The sequence below is a fragment of the Corapipo altera genome, unplaced genomic scaffold (genome assembly GCF_003945725.1).
Source record: "Corapipo altera isolate COAL_440 unplaced genomic scaffold, ASM394572v1 45, whole genome shotgun sequence".
Lineage (NCBI taxonomy): Eukaryota > Metazoa > Chordata > Aves > Passeriformes > Pipridae > Corapipo > Corapipo altera.
This window is the reverse complement of record NW_020884877.1, coordinates 13,156,544-13,174,276: the sequence shown is the minus strand read 5'-3', so window position 1 is coordinate 13,174,276 and position 17,733 is coordinate 13,156,544. Positions and strand designations below refer to the sequence as shown.

Genomic DNA, 17,733 nt, shown 5'->3' with positions numbered 1-17,733 from the left:
TCAAAATTTAAAATTTGGACAAGACTGGTAACAGATGCATTCCCCTTACCTTCCTGCAATACCACAGACAACCAGAACTGTATCACACATACCGAAGAAGAGAAGGCTGAGTGAGAGATGAAATTCCAGTTCTGGTAATAGAAGAAAACTGATTTGGCAGGGGGAAAGGGGAAAGTTACTAATTAAAATTTATCTAAGAAATACCTCAGTAAAAGAATCATCAATCTATTTCAGCTGAAGTCTGAAAGAGGCACATTTGAGGCTGAAAATGACAATAATTAACACACCAATGGTACTGACATAAAACACCAGTAGATGCTTTTTACCTGCTAATTAACCTCTGGCTTCTATAAATATCCTTTAAAAAATGCACATCTTCATCACCTTTTTTGCTGCTCACTAGCAATCACATGGTTTATACTATTAGTCAGACCATGCTGCAGATTGCTCCTGGTCCTTTTGACCCGTTTCGATTTCCAAATTACTGCACAACCTTCCCAATCTAATGACACTTGCAAACATCTGCACTTGCTGCAGGTGTCCTTCCTATTTCTAAAAATTAATTAACGAAAGTTAATTATTTCTTAATGTATTGTTTCTCTCTCTTGTTTCAATTAATATCTGAGTTATTGAAGTGGATCATTTCTATTAGTTTGTTTTCACAAAGTTGGAAAACTCTAACTCCACTATCATCTTAATTACTTACAAATGAAGGGTAAAATGCCTTCTTTTCTGTGGCAAAGCTCCAAAAGATGTAATGAAGATGGGATGTCGTGGCAAACCTACATTCCCTACACATTCCTCCAGTCTCAGCAGGACCACTCAGGCACTGGAGGCGAAGCGTGCGTGCCGTGCACAAGCACAAGTATACAGTTCCAGGACACAGAGCCCACTACATCTTTTACTTTATAATAGTGGTGCCAGATTTTCAGCAACACATGTTATGTTTAAACAAAGCAGTAACTGAATATTCTGTCTGCTGCATAGAAAAAAATTAGTTCATCCTCCTTTTCCTCTCCCAAAGAAATAGCATTCCAATACTTTTTTACCTAACCTGGATTCCTATAGAAATTAAAAGGGGTTTGAGATCATTATCTCTTCATATGTATAATAAACCTCTGTGTGTGTCCGCATGTGTGCACACATACGTGCTTGTACATACTTGTGTGTTGTGCAAGAGAAAGGGAACAAAAACAAACAGTAGCCAATTTTAACCACATCTGACAGAGCAATAAAATGCTGAAAATGCTACATTCCTATACGTTTCATAAGAACAGGCTGCTAAGAAAAAGGAGACCCACTGCAGCTTGAGTTAAACCCTTATTAAACACCAAGAAAACTGCAACGATGAAAGATGTTATGAATACCCACCCACAGGAAAAGCTGCAGCCAGAGCTTCCAGCTATGTAGACCTAAGAGAATCCAAAGATTTGCCCAAGGGAAACAAAGCCCTATCAGATTTGCAGCTCACAGGACTACTGGTTTGTGCTGGATTTCTAATCCATCACTGTCCTGCTCTGAAGATAACATAACTCCATTTTTGCCCCTTGACTTCAGGGGAAAAAAAAAATTTATTGTTTTTTTAATACAGATTTCTCAAACCTGATGAGCTGAAACCTAAGATGAAAGGAAGGACCAGAATTGGTTCTTAAAAACCCCATGCAATACCCTCACCAGAATCCACACATACAGCACAATAGACAAAGAGAAAACAGCATCTTCAGTTTCTGGTGCACTGGAGACTGGAGAAAAACTTCATACTCTGTCAGCCTGGACTTTGGTCTTAAGTTAGCAAGAGTCAGTGCTATTAAAAAGCCTTTCATCTCACCTTCTGACCTGTCACATCACTTATGTCCATTCTCAAAAGTTTGGTGAGGGACACGCATCTTGGGTCTTTAGATTTTCCTTTTTTTTCTGTAATACAGGTGTGGTATCCGTGCAGAGGACACAGCTGGAGGAGGGAGTTAAGTCAGGGTTCTTGGCAATGTTGACCTTGCCAGTGCCGTGCAGAGTCCCTGGCTCTGCTGGTCTGCCAGAGTCTCCTGCCAGTGTCACATCTCTTTGGCATATCACTTGGATGGTAAAGGAAAGCTGAAAGTGAGAGAGGACCCAAACACAGTCATGCACCATGGATCAGTAAGCAGACTATCTTCACGAAGACACCCAGTACAGTGTTTGTGACAGTCACGTTTCCTCCCTGTTTGTAGCTTGGGAGTGGTTTGACAAAGTTTGTTTCCTTCACCCCCTAGTCGTGTGTTCATCACCTATCAGTCACACATCCAGGGACAAACTGGCACTCCAACATTCTCAATCCCTTCTGGATGACTGCCTGACTTTTTATGTTCTAGTCACAGTAAGTCACCTTTCATCTATACCTCTCTTCTGCACTGTATACCCTCAGACCTTTCTTTGCTAGGCACGTTCACATCTCTAAAAATACAATCCAGGAACTTTTTATTCTTCTTGTTGTGCAGCAAGGAAACTTGTCTCTTAAGCTCGGCAGTCTTGCTTTTGGGTGCTGAGGCAATCAATGCACCTAGGCTGTCTTGGATGCCTGTAGCCATATCTCACAGTGCTCTGATACACTGTCCTTCGTACCCCACACAAAGGAAGGAGAGCTAATGAAAGAATTCAGCAACCAAATCCTGCTATTCCCCTCTTCTTCCGAAAGAGATTAACTCCAGAAAAAGAGAAGTGCCCATTCTTATTGCAGGGTGACAAAGGGATGTGTGTGGAATTTTTATTATTCTTGCTGCTACATGTTTGTGAGGTTATCTTGAAATATTTTCTATGAAATTTTTTGGGGGGGTCTTTTGTTGCAAAGAGTATAATAATAACCTAAATGGTAATAAGAATCTCCAAATCTTGGAGCAATAAAGTCTTCTGAACCCTTAACTTCTAAACTCTAACAGTCTTCTAAACTAGCTACATTTTGCAATTTTATGGGAAAATAAATACCCATTCAATTCAGTATGTTATATCTATCAGTCCCTATTCTTCCTAGTGTCAAATAAGTTAGATGAGTAGCCTACTTTTTGTGCTTTGTCATTCATTACTTAAGGATATAGAGAGGAAGTTAGAACAGCATGTTGGTTAACTAAGTAAATATTTAACAAATTGACTCTGATTTTAACAATCTAAGGGAACAGTATCATAAAACCTTAGAAATCTGGCAGTATTCATCTGAGGTTTTTTATGTGACTCTCAAGTTAGTCATTGGAGCCATTTGATTTCCTGGATGAATTATGTAATTCCTGTAGTAGGACAGTTTAACATAAATACATATAATAAAACAAGTCAGTTAAATCTGCAAGTTAATTCTAGGCCAAAGGGAGAAAGCTGCCTCCTTCTTATTTACTGTTCCCTAAGGAGTCAAGGCCCCAGAGCAGTAGGACTCTGTACGGACTAAAAGTTAAACTCACATTTGATTTCTGAGTTCCTGGGACCCAGACCCTTACAGTTCTGTTGTAATTCACATTTGGACGTGCTATAGTCAGCAAACATTTCCTTATACCCCTGATATTCAGGCAACGGAGGAGACAGGCTGGGAAGCAGGTTTCTAAAGGTCATAGAAAAAAAAAAAACAGCAGAGAACAATTTCAGGGGTTTACAAATTACCTGTGAAATTTAGGAATCTACCCTGGGGCTTTCCATGGGGAAAAGAAACTTACTGGTAAAAGTCAGCATAAAGGACTCCGATTTTTGGCTTCTGTAAAGAGTTAAACACCACTTTTGTCAAATAGAAATCTATAAGAATTATTGTATGTTAATGATTTCCCACAGGGGCAAAGAGGCAGCCATTTGCTCATCAAAATTGAGCAGCAACCAACACGACAGTGAGCTGATTATCCTTTCTCCCATTTCCTCATTGGTTTGTCTACTGTTTGTCCACATTTGCTGTGCAGGTCATCAGCATGAGGATTATAAGCAGAGACTTCACAGGGAACATAACTTGTGGTGTCCTAAGTGAAAAAGCCTCAACCTGCCCAGTATTTCATGGTTAATTCAATTCCCCATTTTAGCCTGTACCAGACTATTTAGAATGTATTAACCGAGTCTGAGAACCCCCAACTAGAGACTATGCAAAGTATTTTCATTGCTACAGCTAATCTACGAAGACAAATATTATTGTGTTTACACTGTGAGAAACAAAATATCCTTATCTCCAATAAAAAACATTTGCTCTTTGTTGGATACCAACACTGTTCAACTCCAAAGCTGTTTGAAATCCTGGCTTGTTGCTTATCTAACTCAGTGGTGCCTGTACTAGAAGGAAATCAGAACTCCCTCTGATACTGCTCTACCTCCCTGCTTGAGGACTCAATCTGTTGAGGATGTTCTCCTCATGAAATCCCTTTTGGTCATGGAAGAGATTATCCCCATTTCACAGACATGAGTGAGATGTTCAAGAGTGTCAAGAGCCTTGCCAGAGGTTATACATGAAGTCTCATGGCAGGACCAAGTAATAAAGTCCCATTTTTTTAATCCCAGTCTATCCTCTATTTCACCATCTTTTTACCTCAAAGAAGAAAAATGGATCAACATTATTCCTTGTCCTCTCTTTTGAATAAGAGCCTAATTATTTGACTACTGCTCTATTCCATTCTTCAGAAAACATTTCTCCTTACTTTTGTAGATTTTCCCCATACCTTCACGATTTACAAATTGCTGCCATACAGCATCAATTAGTGTCCCAGGAAGCAACAGGCCAGTTGTGGACACAGCTCCCAAGCAGTACCAGCCCAGGTTCTGTCTGTACTGTGCATCTGTAGTGATGCGGAATGAGAAAAACTCCAGGCATTAATGGTGAGAGATGCTCTGAATTCAGCAGTATCTCACTGTCCTCTTGGGTGCCCCAATGCCTGAGCAGGGAATCCTGCAAAGCCCATAGAGATCCTGCTGCTGCCTGCCCTATGCTCTCTGCTTTGGACCATTTTGCACACGCTGATGTGTAGGAAGTGTCTCTTTACAGCCCTATGGTGTTAGAGCCAACTTGAGCTTTTCAGCCTGGATGTTAATAGAAGCCATTCCCAACATTTTGTCAATTAGTTCTACTACCAAGATACTGGATGGAGACAACTTAGATCTGGTTTTCCACCTTTTTATTTTTTTTAAGGTTGTGCTGCACTTAATAAAACCCCCAAACTAATCTTTCCAAGCCCACCACCTGTGCAGTATGAGTAGCTGTTTCCTTGTGGGACAGTACACTTCTCTCAGTCATCTCTGTACAGTTTTCAAGCCTTACCATCTGCCCATCTAAGTTGTTAATTCTCTGTGACATTTCCCTGTATTTTTCTTTCAGAGAAGAAAGGGACCGTTGAAGAGTATCGTGCAGTGTCTCAAGCAGTTCCCGAATTAATTCCTCAAGGATCAGGCTGGTGAGAGGGCAGCACAACTCAGAGGCAGAGCCCAGCAGAATTTGTGGAGGAACCTTTGAGCCAGTGGCATGCTGCTTGAAAAACCTTTCTCCTTCAGACACATTTGTGCCTCAAATCACTCACTACCAAATATAGAATATATTCTTTAAAGGATACTACTTTCCCCACATGAGGTATATAAAACGGATGGAAAAAGCAAAGCTGAAAAATACAATGATACCATATGAGACATGATTAAATCAAAACGCCCGCACAGCCTGACCTGGTGGCCATACAAGCCTTCACTTTACTTGCACAGGTAGGCGTATGAGATAGAACTGGACTGCCCAGGGGAGTAGAGGTATCCACACACACACTGCCAGCTATGGGATAGACCATGTGGGCGCACGGCGTTCAAGCAGCCTGTCTGCATATAGGAAGGGGCATTCAACAGGACCACTGTTAATAACACGAAGATATTAAAAGTAACCAAAGTCTGGATCCCTTTCCCCACCCATGGCGTGGGGTGGGCCAGTTCTAGTTCCATTTCCATCTGAAGAACCATTGCGACGCTTTGAAGGATGGGGAAAGGGAACTCCAGGGGTTTCTCAGGGTCTCTTCAGGCCCTGAGCCGGGGGGGGGGGGGTGCCCCCCCCCCCCCCCCCGCACGTGGCACGTGGCCCCATGGCTGGCAGGGAGACAGGACACCGGGCGTGGAGAGGAGGCAAGAGAGAGTTTATTGTTGGGGATGTTACATTTATAGGGTTTAGGAGGATTCACAGAGTAACCAATTAGAAGTCTCAAGGGGCTTACAGGAACACCCAATCACAGGAAGGAGTTAACAAAGGCCAATGGGAAACACCTCAGGACACCTTCCCAGGACATTCCTGCATGGATAACACGGGGGTTATGCAGGACATTCCTGCATGGATAACATGGGGGGTGCTGGGAAGAAGAAGCATATGTTTGCAAAGAGACCACCAAAAGCCATTTTAAGACATGTTTAAACAACAGTTTTCCCATATAATGCAGGTTTAGTGCCACACCAAAGCAAAGAGGCACTGGCGGTTCACAGTTGCTGCTCCCACTGTGATCATATCTGGCCATCATGGAAATGGTCAGTCTCAACTTTTTGTCTCAGTCAGATAGAAAACAACATTATCAGGTCCTTTCCTACCAGGGCTCCAGACCCAGGCACCCACTGCTCCCTTGGCCCCTGGCCTTTCTGCTCTGTTGCCCTCTGGTTGCTCCTGCAATGCAAGCACTGCAGAGTGATGGGTAAGGGAACAGGGGATGCCTTAGGCACACACACTCCCCCGAGAAGCCCAGAAAAAATGCAGTGCAGTACATGTATTTTTACGTTTGAAGTGAAATAATGATATAAAAAACTGCCTGATTTGCATGGTTTACATAACATATCCTATAATCAGGAAAGGTAGTTCCTAGGAAAAAGTAAAGCATGAGTAGGAGAAGGATAAAGTCCTTCTTGCTACTTTTTAATCCCTTTCTTGCTGTATATGCTTCCTTTTTCCCTCCCAGGAAGCAGTCTTGCATTTTAGGGCAATTCTTGATCTAAAAAACATTCTAGATTCTTTCACACAAAGAAGAAAAAAACATTTCTGATTCAGTGCTTACACTGGGTAGTTGTTTTAGTCCCAAAAACTGTGGCCAGCAAGACTAGGGCAGTGATCATACCCCGTACTCGGAACTGGTGAGGCCAGACCTCCAATTCTGTGTTCGGTCTTGGGCCCCTCACTACAAGAAAGACATTGAGGTACTGAAGCATGTTCAGAGAGAGGCAAGGAAGATGCTGAAGGGTCAAGACAGAAAGTCATGTGAAGAGCAGCTGAGGGAGCTGGAGCTATTTAGTCTGGAGAAAAGGAGACACAGGGGGGACCTCATTGCTCTCTACAGCTACCTGAAAGGAGGTTGTAGCAAGGTGGGGTTTGGTCTTTTCTCCTAAGTAACAAGCAACAGAGCAAGAGGAAACAGCCTCAAGTTGTGCCAGGGGAGGTTTAGATTAGATGTTAGGAAAAATCTCTTCACTGAAAGGGTTATCAAGCATTGAAACAGCCTGCCCAGAGAAGTGGTGGAGACACCATCCCTGTAGGGATTTAAAAGCCATGTAGATGTGACCCTTAGGGACATGGTTTAGTGGTGTACTTGGCAGTGCTGGGTTTAACGCTGGACTTGATCTTAAAGAACTTTTCCAATCTAAATAATTCAATGATTCTAAAAAAGGAGGAATAACTCTCCCTCCCTTTGTTTCTTTTCCACTTTTGCCCAGTCCCTGGTCTGCTTCCTCTGTGGCTGATCTCATCTCTGTGTTTTTCTCATATATTTTGTGAGATTGCTCACTCTATCCATCACCTGTGCATTTGACACGCATTTGCTTCCATGCCAAAGTCCCGAGTGAACTCTGTTATGTAGTCCAAACCAGCTCAAAGTTGCAGCCACTTACCTTGTCTGCCAGCACTGCTTAAACTTCTCTCTCTTCAGGTATGTCCTTGACGGGTGTTTTGAGCTGATCCAGGCTTCGCTGTGGGGGCCCAAAACCCCCAGAGCTGGTGGTCCCAGCTGGGCTCATTTGCTCCTTCCCACCAGTGCTGCCCTGAAAGCCATTAAGGCATAACATTCGCCAGGAAACAATGACCTTGAGCAAATTCCCTCTGCTGCTGCAACACAAAGTGTGAAAAGCAAGATCACAAATACTGCTGCAATAAGGTATTCTAGGTTTTGATGCACATCTGCTTGAACATTCAGAGATCCCAGCTCATCTCAACAGCTTTTAGACTTTGTCAGTATTTGCCTTGGTGTTTCTTTACCTCATACATAAAGACTAAAAGCCACTATTCAGGCCAAAACTAAAGGCTACACAAGCAAATGGACCGTTCATTTGTTGTGTAGAGTTTAACCATGGTATGAAATGAGCCATAAGAAAATGGCAGCCATTTACTGGAATTAGCACACTTAGAAATAGATTGGGATAGTCATAATAACAAGATGCAACTTATATACCAGAAAAGCCTGTGCTTTGGGTTGTGTGCATCTGTTGCAAAATAGCACTTAGATGCTGCAGCACTGGGTGGTCATGCTGCTTGGTTGAATGAAGGGAAAAAAACAGACATGAGAGGAGAAAGCAAACTGTCCCTGCCCCTTGGGTCAGAGCACTGACAGTCTGCCCGCTCTGTTGCTCTGCCTGAGCACCTGAATCTGATCACACTTGCACTTCTGAGACATGAATACAAATATATCCCTTAAGTGCTGGCCAGTTGATTGCTTCTGTCTTGCAACATTTTGATATTGATTTTGGTATCCTTTTCTTATAAGGCTGATAAATACAATCTGAACATTGAGGAAACTGGAAGATCCAGTGTACTTCCACACTGACATTGCATTCCTAGAAGGTAAATCTAGTTCAGGCAAATCTTACCCCTCTGCAGGAACTCAAAGAAAACGCCACATACTCCTACTTTAGATCTTTGATCCACCAGCTTTACACATGGAGCACAGCATGCCTTCCATGGAATTTTGCTGAGGGCTATTTTTCCCTCGTACTGCCAGTGAGACCCCAGGAGGTGCAGTGTGTGTCTGTTCCAGCTGCAGGACAACAGCTGGGGGTCAAGAAAATCAGAGGCAGAAGGGGCATCAAAACTATTTTCTGACTCATCACAAAAAAGCAATAGAGGAAAAAAAGTCTTTAAAATCCTCTCAAAATGGTTTTAATATTAAACATTAGAAGTTATACAGATGTGATACAAGTTGCTCCCAAACAAACGAGAACTTTACAATCGGCTATTAGAATACTATACAGTTTGTAGTAATACTATTAAAACATAAAAATATTTACAGTCTTCTCTTCTAACCCAGGGATGTGCCAAAATGCAAAAAATAATTCTGGTAACAAGAAGACTTACAGACAAAATTGTCTTGCAACATTTCCCAAGCTGCAAATAGTGGAAATGCATTGGGATCCTGCTTGTTCACAGACATGGTTTAAACAGCAAACATCGGGTTTAAATATCAGGTCTCATCATAGGAGAGACACTCTACAGGTCCTGCTGGTCACCTGGCAGTGGGTATCTCCCACCTTGGTCTTGGTCTCAATTAAGTTAAAAGAAGTGAATGAAACAGCATACCACATTCTCTATACTCTTACTAATGAACTGTTTCTAGCTGCTCTAAGTTGGAAGTTTCTGAGCATCAGCCAATACTAGTCTTCTCATTATAGTGGTGCAAAGAAAGCCAGTAGTGGCTCCGAGGTTGGATAGGATTTAATGCTGAACACAGTACTAACAGATGAGTAGAAGGTATAATCAATCTATTTCACTGTTGGACTGTTTGGGATTCTGGGAGGAGCCTACAGAGCTATTTCCTTTGCAATTCAAGGCAAGGATCCAAGTATCTCCTAAGTAACTGTGCCTTCTGGTGCTGCTTTCTTAGCTGCTATACTGGATTAGCCACTAGGGACTACAAAAGAAATTGTCCCATTCTGTTGAAGCCCAGTCAAGCAGGCAGTGGCAGGACTACCAGAGTCATATCCAAGTGGCCTGGCAGGGATGGGCACCTCAGTGGGGCTGTGCCACAGCCTCAGTAAGCCAGACCAACAGTGGATTATCCTGTCATGTCTTGTGGTTTCTTATATCCCACCATGAAGTTCTTGCTTCCCTTTCTTGGCCTATGATATCTTTCTGTTCTCTTCATCCCTAGCTGTCCTTGGTATTTATAGAAGTTTTAATTATCTTTTGTTCAGCTTTATTTATTTTGTTTTCTTGTTGTTCTCAGTATTTCCACCCAAAGATACACACTTTCTCCTCTCCTTTCAACCTGCACATTTGGAACAAACAGCCACTATGTGAACTCTGTACTTGTCCCTGCACAACCAAGGAGAAGAGAGGCATTGAGTAGAAACGAGAAAAAGAAATAGGGAATGAGGCTGAGTTCATTGCAGCTGCTGTGGTGCCTCTGAGCAAGGCTAGTCCTCCTCCATGAGCCTAGAGCCTCCTACCTGCCCCATACCAACAGCAATGACTTTAGCAACCTAAATGTCACAAGGCTTTGCCTCCTGCCTGACGTTCAGATAGTGCAGGGCATGTGGGAAAGAACTCACCCATTAAAATAACACCTTCAGTGGATCTTTTCTGAACCTCCTAAAATGCCAAGCAGCTACAGTGTTTCCAACAAGTCAGTGCAGAAGATACACAGCTCCCTGGGTAACTCACCATGGTTCCCAGCTCTTCTTTTCCTGAATTCTTTTGAATCCTGGTAACCTCCGCATCACACTCAGCACAAAGTGGGGTTCCAGCTGGCACTCTCCTGCTGTGACACTGCACTGGGACCTGCCAGGACCTTACACCTCCTGTCCCAGTTCCTCCACCATACTGGTGTGGAGGAAATGGAATGCTGCCTTTGGCCGGTGACCTCCATGTGCCCCTCAAAAACCCCAGAGGGATGTATGGGCCTTGTGAGCTCTTGCATACACATTCCTTGATATGACTGGAGTGTTATAAACTTCAGAGAAAAACAGGCTGCCATTCAAAAAAAGTAGTCTTAAAAATTCTTTATAGTAACAGCAAGTAATTTTTACATGGCTGATGTCTTTGAAATACTGAGTAATATCATGTATTCAGAGAGTCACAGCAAGATTTTTGTCTTGAGAATGGTTAATTTCCTGAAGCGCATATCAAAATCCCACCCAATGAATCCCTTCTGTGCAACCAAGCTTTCCTTGTTAATATTCTACACAAGCATATTTCCTCCCTGCTCCCTCAGGTACCATTCTCCCTATGTACACTGCAATAACAACTGCGCCTTTACTAAAATTGAACACAATAACCAGGTCTTTGTAGAGGATAATTAACAGCCAGCAGTGAATCTTTGTGCTTATTCAATGGGATATGAATGAGTTATGAACATTCTTTGCTGGAGAGGTAATGGGATATTGTTAAGTTTACATATGCTTCGCCTCTTGCATGATAGCATATTTATGGTGTTCATAGTTTAAAGTCAGAAATATGTACACATATATTATGCATTTGTATTCAGGCAGTTATGCCTCAACATGTTTGCCTCCCTTTTTGTCATTAACAAAATCCCCACTCCATCTGCATCTAATCTAAATTCCTCATGTCCATTCTGAGCAGGATGAGTAGACCTGAGCCTCTCCAGCTGTTCCTAGAGATGCAAAGGTTCATTTCTGGAATTGAATTTCCACGGTCTTACATAAACTATCTAGGTTAGTGCCCTCACACAGGATACTTCACAGAGTACTTGAAGGTAAATATAATGACATTACACAGTTCTGAAATACATGGAGCCTGTAAATTTTTGTGTGCTTTTAATTTCATGATAGAAAACTGTCATGTGGTTCTTCACTACTGACCAGTTAAATATGTGAGGAAAGTAGCAACTCTCATTTGCAGTAGTGTATATATATCCATAGAGCATATTCATGTATGTATATACATTATATATCTAAAATACAGAAATACCTCTCAACTCTTAAGACTAAAAAACAATTGTAGCATAATTGAAATGGGAACATGGTCTTTTTAAAGAAGAAATACTAATGACCATTGCTACAAAGGTAAAAGAAAGAAATAATATCCAGATATGTTTAAAAAATAATTAGTAAAAAAAAATTTATAACAATCATTTATAATAATTAGTAAAACAGAACAGCTCTCACCTGACTGCACATTGCACGTGAACTCCCTCATCACCAGGGCGTATTGAGATGCAACTGCTTGAGTGCAACAGACAGATGGGGATGTGCTGAGCTTTGTCGCTGTTACTTGAGTTTGCATTGCTAAGCACACACAAAAACTTGGGAACGCTCCCAGAAAAGGACTCTTTTCATCTAACCTTAGGCCTGTGAAATGCTTGGAAAAGCAATAATGTGATTGCTGGCATACCAACAAGTGTGCCAGGCAGCCGGTCTGGTGTAGGCTGCAAATCGGCCACAACAGGGAATTTCCCACTGCAGGTCAAGGTTTGCCAAAACTGGAAAGATGGTCACACTTCACACCAGTACTCCCAGCAATAGGCCTCACACCATTTCTGTAATTGTTACTGAATAGGTGGGGTTTTTCTCCTCCCTTGCAACCTCAAAATCCCCTTTCAGTCCAGCAAGCCATTCACACTGAAGGTGTGTTTCCAAAGTGATGATCTTAAGAGAGGATGGGGAATAAAAACATTGCAGCCATCAGCTGCAGCAGAGCAGCCCTCACCTCCGAGGTGACCTCCAAAGGTACCCTTAGAGCCTCTGACCTCCTCCACCCTTAATCATAATTTAAAGGAGTCTTTAATTGTTTTTTTCTTTGAAAACTAACAGGGACAGATGAGAGGTTTTACAGGATGGTTTGTTTATTTGTTTGTTTTCCTTTTGAAATTAGGTCCTGTCTCTCCCAGAAGGGTTTCTGGCTAACTGGACAGCTAATGAAACAATAATATTGTCTGAGACAGGGGAGTCAAAGTCTGGAGGGGAAACACATTTTTGTATTTATTTTTTGTTTTTAATCTGACTGCTTAGCATTCCTTCTTCCTAGTTGACATTTACTGGAGTTCAGTCATCAACAGACATTTTGGAGAAAAAAGCTTGTTGTAAAATATCCAAGAGGTCCACTCTTCCTAGCAAAGCTTCCACACTAACAAACAGCTGCCAGCCCACAGAATGGTATTTCACACAAGACCAGCATTTAGTTCTGTGCACATTTTAGGGGTTAAACAAAGCAAAAAAAAAGAGGATTTGTCTTTTAAGTATCTGTCCACTGCCTTTTTAACCATTGCACAAAAGAAAACAATAAAAAACCCACGAATTGTTCTGTAAACCACCTGTGAACAGGAGACACAATGAGTAGGAGATATTTAGTTCATTTGCAGGCATTTCTTCTATGCATCGTAAAACATGTGCTCTGTAGTCCTTAGCTAATGTGTCCTGCGCTGTGGTATAAATGAATGTGAACAGTTTGAACTGCTGGCCAGAAGGGCACTCAACAAGTGCTGCACTTGAAGTTATTTATTGCACAGATGAGTTAAAAACGAGTCTGATTCTGCACAGGTGCAAAAAAGCCACTCTTTGTACAGGAGAGTGTTTTGACATTAGATTAGGTTCAATAGATGATGATGGAGATACACATGATGAATTTGTAACTATGGGGAAGCGAAGCATTGCTCCTGACCCAGATAAAATCCGAAGAGCTTTGCTGATGTCCGCACAGGAGGAGTCCTGTCTGCCTGCCCCTGCAGCCCTGCAGCTCCTGCCTGGGGCTGACAATGCTCCAGCACCTTTCCCAGCTCCAGCAGCCTCATCACGGCGACAAACACAAACATGGATTACTACACTAAACACGTCAAGCTAAGTCAATAGTTTAATAACCACTATTAAGGCTTTTCCAAATCCATTTAACAACTGTAAATTATTCCAAAATAAAATAGCCTCAGCCAATCAGCTGTACAGTCACTGACCCACAACTATGTGCTTATTTCTCAATTAAGCAAATGTCCACACGCTGGTTGGCATCAGCTGCTTTTGTGGTTTTGTATGTTGCAAGATGCAGTGTATAAATCCCTCTCCCCTGCCTGAGAGCCTCAGCTGTTTCTGACACCAGGTACTGCAGCTTCATCCTGGAGAGGAGGCTGGTGCTGGGATAGACCTCTCCACTCCAGTCGTCCCCTGCTATGCCCTCCTGCATCCCCCAGCTAAAAATGCTGCCCAAACCCCCCTGGGCCTGCCAGGGTGCAGGACCACCCTGAAGTCCCATGATTACCTGTGCAAGGAGAAGTGTCGCTCACTGGCTGGAGTCATCCCTGAGGTTGCTGGGACCGAGTAGGGGCTGCTGCCCTCACCTCTTGGAGCAGCGTCTGAACTCCAGTCGGGCTCACTGGGTCCCGGGTGCTTCACCGGCACCAGGGAGACAACCTGGCAGCGGCAGAGCCGGCACTACCAGTAAGGCAGAACCTCCATGAGCCTGAGGCACCGCCAGTCGTTCAAAGCCGAAGAGTTTATAGTGGCCAATCAGCCCGTCGCAGGGAGTGAGGAGAGCCCGGCAGGCACAGCAGGAATAATTGGAGGGAGCTCCTAATTAATTTGATAATAACCCTATCCTGTATTAACACACTCCACATGCAAAAATGGGTAAAAAGTGCCAATTAGTGAAAGTGAAAAAGAACGCGTGATGGGGATTCAGGGGACCTCGCAGCCAAGGCCTGACAGCAGGCAGGTGTGCCAGGCCCTCAGAGGCACTGTCCTTCCTCCTGCACTGGAGTGACGTACCCTCAGCCTTTATAGCCTTGTGCCTGCTATAGCCTGTGCCTCCCATGGAAGGAGTTAGCTTCCTTCTCAGTACTTGCACCCATCAACTAGCTGTAGATGGGCTCATGGTACATTTTAGGGGTGCTATAAATTTTTTTCCTAGTTGGTTTTGCAAGACCTAAAATCCTCATTCTCCTCAAATGCAGGGGAGCCTGTGGGAGCTGAGTGCATGCAAGGCCTAAGGAGTGGTAGAGCCAATACAGCAGGGTCTCTGCTTCTTTGAAAGGGGCTGTAGCTGCATGGCCAAACTGGGCATCAACAGACATTTTAAGCCTTCCACAGCCATCATTTTTTTATTGTCCAATCTGCCAGGAGGTTTGGGGTGAAGAGGGCAGAGCAGCCCTCTGCAAGCTCCGTGCTCAGCTGGCACTGCCACTGGGGTGCTGCCAGCAAGGAGGGCACCTGCAAACCTCACAGAGAGCCAGGACCTGCAGAGACCTCGAAGCTACCCCTTGCCCCCTTCAGCACTTATCACAAGCTGCTGCTAGTCCCCAAATCAGATTTAGGATTTAATTTCTAAATATTGGTGTTGGCCTGCCACCAGCATGTAAGAGAGCCTTTTTTTTTTTTCTTCTTCTTCTTCTTCTATTAGTCTGTATCAAGCTGTTTCGTATTTTCACTCCTTAATTTTCTTAAAACTGTCAGCTTTCTGTATTACAGCCTAATCCCAGCACCAAAACTGGCCAATTCAATATATTTTTCAGAAAACATACAGAAAATTTTCAGAAAATATATGACTTAATGTTGTTAAAATTTTACTAGGTATCTTGTACTTGCCACTTATAAAACTCCCATAAAGCATGCAGCTCTAATGAGCTCCAGCTTGCTTTCTGGGCAATTATGAAAGAGTGGGTTTTTTATTAATATTTGTGAACAGAAATCCATGCTCTGTGGATACTATTGTGATCACTGGAATACACAAGTGGTGTTTACTTATTTCCTAATCTTGCAAAGCAGAGGGCAGGTGTAGGCATTTCTGTATTCCCATCACTGAGCAGTTCACAGAGCTGACAAGGAGAGGAAAAGAGAGAAGAGACAAGGATTTGCTGCTGGCTCCTGTTGGGACCAGAGCAGAAAAAGGGAACTCAAGTCCAACAGCTTGTCTTACAGCAGCAGGAGGTGACTTCCAGACGCTCAATATCCAGTACTTGCTTTCATGCACAGGAAAAGGATTGTTGGGATTAAACAGGTGCCCCCAACACCACAGTGTCCCACATGTCAGGGTCACCAGCCCTTGGGGAAGTCAGACGGGGGGGTAAACAGATGAGAGGGCAATTGCAGGAAATTCTGACCTGGATAGGGATGTCTGTGCCTATCATGCCAGTGGGGGTGAGCTGCACCCCAGCACCCTTGGCACACCCACATGTCCTCACCTGGGCTGAAATCATGTTTAACAAAGCCTCAGAGGAACCCCCCACCCTTGAGGAGCCCCCCCAGGCTGAGGAAGCAGAGAGTCGGGAGAGGGAGCCCAAAGTTGCAGCATGGGTAGGAAGTGGGGGTTGTACCCGTGCAGCAAAGCTGAAGAAGATTCCTCTCTGCATGTGGCAGTATCTCTAATGCTGCTGGGGCCAAATCTTGGGTTTAAAACAAAGGCAAAAAGGAAAACTCTCCAAACATTCATAAGCCTCTTTAGAAAGCTTCAATTTAAGGTGAACCACAAAGCAGGCACCTTGCCACCGGGACTGCACTGCTTTTAGCTGATCCCATCTGTAATGTCAACCCAAGCATGCTGTTAAATGCTTTAATGCAGCCCTCTGGCCCCCAAAGCAACTTCCTCCTGTGAATGCCAGATCTCTGCTACAGCAAGCTTTAAATCTGGAAACACAAACTATTCTCCCATCTTGTTAGAGAATCAAAGTATTCACTGGGCCACAGCAAACAGTAAATCGAATGCCCAAGTTAGGGGTAAGGAAGGCTATGTCTCTCTCTGCTTTGAGAGCACTCATGTTTGGGAAGTGTCGTTGACTAATAGTGGGAGCACTCGGTCACGGCACAGTCTGCCTTCTGGCTTTTAATTAAACAATGATACAAAGAGGCTGTCCTTCGTACCACATGCAACAGAGAAGGCATTGGCTCTGAAAAGCACCCCTTCCACTGCTGTCAGCTCCCAGATAAGCACATTGCACAGGAGGAGGCATCTGCTCCTCCTTCCATAGGAATTTGTGAATTTTAGACTCCATTGCAGTAGAAAAGACTCGCCTCCAGTAGAAACAAGAAATAAAAAACACTCTTTCCTTAGAGCAAACAGACCAAAACTGAAGCATGGGACAAAGTTAAAAAACCCCAACACACACAACTTTGATGTATTTGATGCAGGAAATGACATGGTTTCTCTAGCTACATTGCTATGAAATCTTAAGTGAAAGATTGCTTCCAGCAGAACACACTGATTAAATCTGAAGAGATTTAAGAAAAATTAACATTCCAAGTTCCAATTAATTTTCTGATTAAGAAGGCAAGATGGGTATGGAATTGGGAGTGGCAGCTGAGATGTGAGTCTTTCTCCTTGATTGTGCTTCTGTTTATTAAAGAAGTTTTAAAAACCAAGGTACGGCAGAATAAAAGACTGGCCTTTGATGTATGTGATATGCCATAAACCAGAACCAGTCCTTCAGATTTTTGCTTGTCAGCTTTACATTTATGAAACAGAAGCTGCCTTTGAATACAGTTTAACATGATTACAGGTCTCTCTATGACTGAAGTTCTCTCTTAAAAGTAGCCTGTGTACATTGCCCCTTTTTTTCCTTTATGGTGTTAAAAAAAAAAAAAAAAAGGCCTGAAAGTTTTGAAAGCCATTACTTGCTACTTGCCTCTTTTCCCTGGGATCCCAAACTTGTTCAAAATCTTGTCCTTTTTTGCTAGAGAAATTTGTAGATGATCTTGGCTTCTCCACAAGGATAGAGGGGTTTCCTTGCTCCTGTGGAAAAGTAGGAGAAAGGCAGTTCCTCACTAAAAGAGCCTTTCTTATAAACGTATTAGTAATAACCGCAACAGTCTAAACAAGAAATATTTCTGTGTGCTGAGCGAGGATATTGAGCACTCGGCAGAAGTGAGCCCATATCA

At 43.1% G+C, this 17,733-nt stretch overlaps 1 long non-coding RNA gene across 1 annotated transcript; it reads right to left on the bottom strand.

Moving 5' to 3' along the window:
• Positions 1–1,766: 1,766 nt before the first annotated feature.
• LOC113944288 lies at positions 1,767–10,560 on the bottom strand. The gene is made up of 4 exons (XR_003526629.1): positions 10,483–10,560; positions 7,819–8,029; positions 3,423–3,559; positions 1,767–2,091 (listed from the first exon to the last, which is right to left on the bottom strand). It is a non-coding gene; the product is annotated as an uncharacterized LOC113944288 (long non-coding RNA).
• Positions 10,561–17,733: the final 7,173 nt, after the last annotated feature.